The sequence below is a fragment of the Pelophylax lessonae genome (genome assembly GCF_965119305.1).
Source record: "Pelophylax lessonae genome assembly, chromosome: 1".
Classification (NCBI taxonomy): Eukaryota; Metazoa; Chordata; class Amphibia; order Anura; family Ranidae; genus Pelophylax; species Pelophylax lessonae.
In genome coordinates, this window is record NC_138768.1 from 360812119 (window position 1) to 360819076 (window position 6958).

Sequence of the window (6958 nt, forward strand, 5' to 3'; positions counted from 1 at the left end):
TAAAGCAATATGATAGGTTGTGTAACCATAAAATGTCCATCCACAAATGGCAGCCTCCACAAGGGGATTAGAAGCAAAATCCAGCAGGAGCTACAGAGTATAAAGGAGAAGAGAGGCGCCTCTAAGTGTAGCAATATGGTTACATTCAATAAAGGTTCAACATTAGCAACTCACATGGTTTATGATTAAAAGAGGCACATCTAAGAATGCAGACATCTGGGGTAAAGCTGTCCACATAGACCATGCTCCTCACCGCTGGCTCTCACCGCCATCAGTCTGCAGTCGTGACCGGGAAGACTACCCTGCAGTAGAGCAAACTGAAAGGGAGGTTGAATCGCTCGTGGAGGGCAGTGTGGAAGGGATGCCATCAATGGCGGTACAGAGCATGATCTATGTGGACAGCTTTACCCCCAATTGCCTGCATGCTTAGATGTGCCTGTTTTAATCATCAATCATGTGAGCTGCTAAATGTTGTACCTTCATTAAATGTAACCATATTGCTACACTTGGAGGCACCTCTCATCTCTTTTATACCCAGTTATGACATGACGCTACTTGTTTATCAAGACATTGCTTCATAATCAAGTCAAATTTTTTTTAAAAAAATTAGCTTGTCTTGCAAAACACTCTCAAACCAAGTTACTCGCAATCCAAGGTTTTACTGTATTTGAAAATTTCAGTGCTCATGTACTGACAGCTTATCTAATTTCTTGAGGCCCTCGAATGCCAGGACAGTACAAATACCCTCAAATGACCCATTTTATGGAAAGTAGACAGCCCAAGGTATTTAGTAAGACACATGGTTCATTTTTTGAAGTTGTATTTTTTTCACATCATTTTTTGTAAAATGAAGAAATTAAATAAAATGTATTTTCTGTGATTGTGTTTAAATTCTTTTTTTTTTTTACATATGGTATTATCACCAGAACAGTACAGTGTCGTCATATGATGTTTGTGGTAGTGATCAGGGACACTGACTGGTTACAGTATGTAAAAATAACAGCATTAGTCTCATTTTTAAAACATTTTTCTTTTCTTTTTTTTTTTTACACTTTTTTTTAACATACTGTGACCAGAGCATTACAATCTTACCATAGTGACACCGTACTGCTCTGGAGAGATGATCAGGATTTTTTTTGTCACTATGATTGCTTATTATAGTGATAATGTGATCACTATGATAAGTAATCATTTTTGTGAATGGCATCCATTCATGTGCCATCATGTACTTTTGTGATAGCTGTGACTGGCCACAGCTATCACATGGTACAGGTCCACTGCAGAGATCACAATAGTACATAATGAATGGCTATGAATGAAAGCCTATTGACATGTGATCACTGTGTTTGGTCACAGTGATCACATGGTACCTGGGTCAGCCCGGTACAACGATAGGTCTTCCGCTGTGTCTGGTGGACATAGCAGGTAATAGATCTACACAGCTGAGCGCCTCTAGGGTGCACACGAGGCGTGTGAGTGTAAGGACATTTAATGATGTCCTACTGGGATAACAGTACTCCCTCCTGACCGTCATTTTACAATAAACCGGGCAGGAGGTGGTTAAAGAAAGATAATTCTTTTTAAATAAAGTAACAAGCCAAGCTAATGGACTCATTGTTGATCTATATATATGTATAAGTTAAGCTGGACATAGACAGGTAGTTTTTTTTGGCTCAGCCAGCGAACAAGCGGATGGAGGAATTCTTCCTGCCATGACATTGTATTCTGACAGAGGGACCTGCTGCTGTCAGAACACAATGATCAGCTAATCACCAAAAGTTTCCCCCCATGATCCTTCAACAGAAGTCAATCAAACGATCAACTTCTGTCGAACATGGGCGTGTAGACACTGATTGAAATTTGGCCAGTCTTTGCTGAACCGGCCGAACTTTGATCAGTCTATGTTATGCTCTATTATTCCATTAACTGAGGGACGCACCACCTATAGCCCATGGATCACACTACACTAGTTGGAAGGGGAGAACCAATAGATTCAGGAACTCTTCTGACCGAAATTGTGAGTGGACCATTTCCTGTATACACATGGAAGCTACCCAGGAGTACTGTGACAGAGGAGACTGGCGTTGCTCCAAGCGTCTGCTGGAGAGCTGTTGCCCACGATTGCAGGTGAAGGTACTTCTTAGTCAGGATGGACTTTATCCAACATGTACTGCTGATCTACAAACTGTGAGTTCCCCTGTGATTACACAGTAATACAAGCTACATACCACGCTGTCTACGGACTCTCAGTGTCTGTTACTACTTTCTAAGACTGCAGTAGACTTCCATATTCACACTGGATGAATTTGTTCAGTGTTTTCGCTTATCTACAATTAGGTATCTGTTTATGAAACCGAGATGGGCAGCGATCCTGATGATCGCAGCTAACCTCGGATCTTTTTTGGTTTATGAAACAGAGATGATGGGGAAGAACATGTTCTCCACTAATCATCTCCACACACAGAGAATCTGTCATTGACTGACACAGAAACAGCCAGTTTATGAATCTTGCGATCTGTGCTAGAATTCACACTCCCAGATTAATCAGATCAGAGGAGGAGAATCAGTAAGAGAATACAGACTTCCTTCTTCCTCGATCAGACCCCCCAAGACAGTAACAGTAAACATGTCCCCCTGCCATATTTATGTATATATATATATATATATATATATATATATATATATATATATATATACAGTGGGTACGGAAAGTATTCAGACCCCCTTAAATTTTTCACTCTTTGTTATATTGCAGCCATTTGCTAAAATCATTTAGGTTCATTCTTCTTCCTCATGAATGTACACACAGCTCCCCATACTGACAGAAAAACACAGAATTGTTGACATTGTTGCAGATTTATTAAAAAAGAAAAACTGAAATATCACATGGTCCTAAGTATTCAGACCCTTTGCTGTGACACTCATATATTTAACTCAGGTGCTTTCCATTTCTTCTGATCATCCTTGAGATGGTTCTACACCTTCATTTGAGTCCAGCTGTGTTTGATTATACTGATTGGACTTGATTAGGAAAGCCACACACCTGTCTATATAAGACCTTCCAGATCACAATGCATGTCAGAGCAAATGAGAATCATGAGGTCAAAGGAACTGCCTGAAGAGCTCAGAGACAGAATTGTGGCAAGGCACAGATCTGGCCAAGGTTACAAAAAGATTTCTGCTGCACTTAAGGTTCCTAAGAGCACAGTGGCCTCCATAATCCTCAAATGGAAGACGTTTGGGACGACCAGAACCCTTCCTAGAGCTGGCCGTCCGGCCAAACTGAGCTATCGGGGGAGAAAAGCCTTGGTGAGAGAGGTAAAGAAGAACCCAAAGATCACTGTGGCTGAGCTCCAGAGATGCAGTCAGGAGATGGGAGAAAGTTATAGAAAGTCAACCATCACGGCAGCCCTCCACCAGTCGGGGCTTTATGGTAGAGTAAAGTAGAAATGTGAAGCCGCACTCAGATGATTGAAATCAAATGAAAAGTCTTTATTCTTCAAAGTATCCAGGACAAACAGACAGTGTGAGGAACAGAATATGTCCAAGGTAGACGCGTTTCACGGCTCGAATGGCCGCTTACTCATTACCACTTTATGGTAGAGTGGCCCGACGGAAGCCTCTCCTCAGTGTAAGACACATGAAAGCCTGCATGGAGTTTGCTAAAAAAACCTGAAGGACTCCAAGATGGTGAGAAATAAGATTCTCTGGTCTGATGAGACCAAAATAGAACTTTTTGGCCTTAATTCTAAGCGGTATGTGTGGAGAAAACCAGGCACTGCTCATCACCTGTCCAATACAGTCCCAACAGTGAAGCATGGTGGTGGCAGCATCATGCTGTGGGGATGTTTTTCAGCTGCAGGGACAGGACGACTGGTTGCAATCGAGGGAAAGATGAATGCGGCCAAGTACAGGGATATCCTGGACAAAAACCTTCTCCAGAGTGCTCTGGACCTCAGACTGGGCCGAAGGTTTACCTTCCAACAAGACAATGACCCTAAGCACACAGCTAAAATAATGAAGGAGTGGCTTCACAACAACTCCGTGACTGTTCTTGAATGGCCCAGCCAGAGCCCTGACTTAAACCCAATTGAGCATCTCTGGAGAGACCTAAAAATGGCTGTCCACCAACGTTTACCATCCAACCTGACAGAACTGGAGAGGATCTGCAAGGAGGAATGGCAAAGGATCCCCAAATCCAGGTGTGAAAGACTTGTTGCATCTTTCCCAAAAAGACTCCTGGCTATATTAGATCAAAAGGGGGCTTCTACTAAATACTGAACAAAGGGTCTGAATACTTAGGACCATGTGATATTTCAGTTTTTCTTTTTTAATAAATCTGCAACAATGTCAACAATTCTGTGTTTTTCTGTCAGTATGGGGTGCTATGTGTACATTCATGAGGAAGAAGAATGAATTTAAATGATTTTAGCAAATGGCTGCAATATAACAAAGAGTGAAAAATTTAAGGGGGTCTGAATACTTTCCGTACCCACTGTATATGTACAGTATCTCACAAAAGTGAGTACACCCCTCACATTTTTGTAAATATTTTATTATATCTTTTTATGTGACAACAATGAAGAAATGACACTTTGCTACAATGTAAAGTAGTGAATGTACAGCTTGTATAACAGTGTACATTTGCTGTCCCCTCAAAACAACTTAACACAAAGCCATTAATGTGTAAACTACTGGCAACAAATGAAAATGAAAATGTCCAAATTGGGCTCAAAGTGTCAATTTTGGGTGGCCACCATTATTTTCCACCACTGCCTTAACCCTTTTGGGCATGGAGTTCACCAGAGCTTCACAGGATGCCACTTGCGTCCTCTTACACTCCTCCATGACAACATCACAGAGCTGGTGGATGTTAGAGACCTTGTGCTCCTCCACCTTCTGTTTGAGGATGCCCCACAGAGGCTCAACATGGTTTAGGTCTGGAGACATGCTTGGCCAGTCCATCACCTTTACCCTCAGCTTCTTCTTGCAAGGCAGTGGTCATCTTGGAGGTGTGTTTTGGGTAGTTATTATTTCAGGATACTGACCTGCGGCCCAGTCTCCAAAGGGAGGGGATCATGCTCTGCTTCAGTATGTCACAGTACTTGTTGGCATTCATGGTTCCCTCAATGAACTGTAGCTACCAAAGCCCGCAGCACTCATGCAACCCCAGACCATGACAATCCCACTACCATGCTTGAATGTGGGCAAGACACACTTGTCTTTGTACTGGTCACCTGGATGCTGCCACACATGCTTGACACCATCTGACCCAAATAAGTTTATCTTAGTCTCATCAGACCACAGGACAAGGTTCCAGTAATCCAGCTCCTTCGTCTGCTTGTCTTCAGAAAACTGTTTGCGGGCTTTCTTGTGCATCATCTTAGAAGAGGCTTCCTTCTGGGAAGACAGCCATGCAGACCAATTTGATGCAGGGTGTGGCATATGGTCTGAGCACTGGCAGGCTGACCCCCCAACCCCTTCAACCTCCCGTAGAAATATGGCACCACACATACGTCTATTTCCCAAAGACAACCTCTGGATATGACACTAAGCATGTGCGTTCAACTTCTTTGGTCGACCATGGTGAGGCCTGTTCTGAGTGGAACCTGTCCCGTTAAACCGCTGTATGGTCTTGGCCACCATGCTGCAGCTCAGTTTCAGGGTCTTGGCAATCTTCTTATAGCCTAGGTCATCTTTATGTAGAGCAACAATTCTTTTTTTCAGATCCTCAGAGAGTTCTTTGCCAGGAGGTGCCATGTTGAAATTCCAGTGACCAGTATGAGAGAGTGAGAGCGATAACACCAAATTTAACACACCTGCTCCCCATTCACATCTGAGACCTTGTAACACTAATGAGTCAAATGACACAGTGGAGGAAAAATTGCAAATTGGGCCCAATTTGGACATGTTCACTTAGGGGTGTACTCACTTTTGTTGCCAGTGGTTTAGATGTTAATGGCTGTGTGTTGCGGTACTTTGAGGGGACAGCTAATTGACACTGTTATACAAGCTGTACACTCACTAATTTACATTGTAGCAAAGTGTAATTTCTTCAGTGTTGTCACATGAAAAGATATAATAAAATATTTACAGGGGTGTACTCACTTTTGTCAGATACTGTACGTGTGTGTGTGTGTATATATATATATATATATATATATATATATATATATATATATATATATATATATATATATATATGTATATATATATATTTTGTGTAGGGGGACTAATTATTTTATTACCATTAGGTGGGGGGGGGGGGGGGTCTCCTCTAAGAATGCACATGTATTCAGCAGTGATAATTTACTACTGCTTAATAAACAGGCACCAGTGATTTTCTGGTACTGTAATCTCGCTATGTCTCACGAGATTACAGGCAGCCCATTCACTTTTACATTGATATTGCCCGTTTTCAGAGGAAAAACTTCTCCTCTGTTCTCCTTCTAAGAAGTGAAGTTTTCCGCTTCATAAACAGGGTGCCAGAGGAGATCATTTTCCTCTGAGAACTGCCAAGATATGAACTGAGAAAAAAATTCTCAGTTTCATAACCTTAAACTTGGCTATAAGATGAACATATAAGGCTGATGATAAGCATAGTATGCTACATTAAAGTGTTACTAAAGTCAGATTTTTTTTTAAATTTATTAATAAAATAACAAACATGTTATACTTACCTGCTCTGTGCAGTAGTATGGCACAGAGTGGCCCCGATCCTCCTCTTCTGGGGTCCCCGGCGGCGATCTTGGCTCCTCCTCTTTTTTTTTTAATGTCCACCATAGCCAGCTGCTTTGAGGAGAAACGAGTTATGCGCCCTCCAGACATTTGTGTTAATGGAGCAGCGCTCCCTAGACTTACATAGCGGGACTTAGGCCCGTTCCCCCACTTCCTCTTCACTGCATTTGATTGACAGCAGCAAGAGCCAATGGCTTGAATGCTGTGTGAAGAGGAAGTA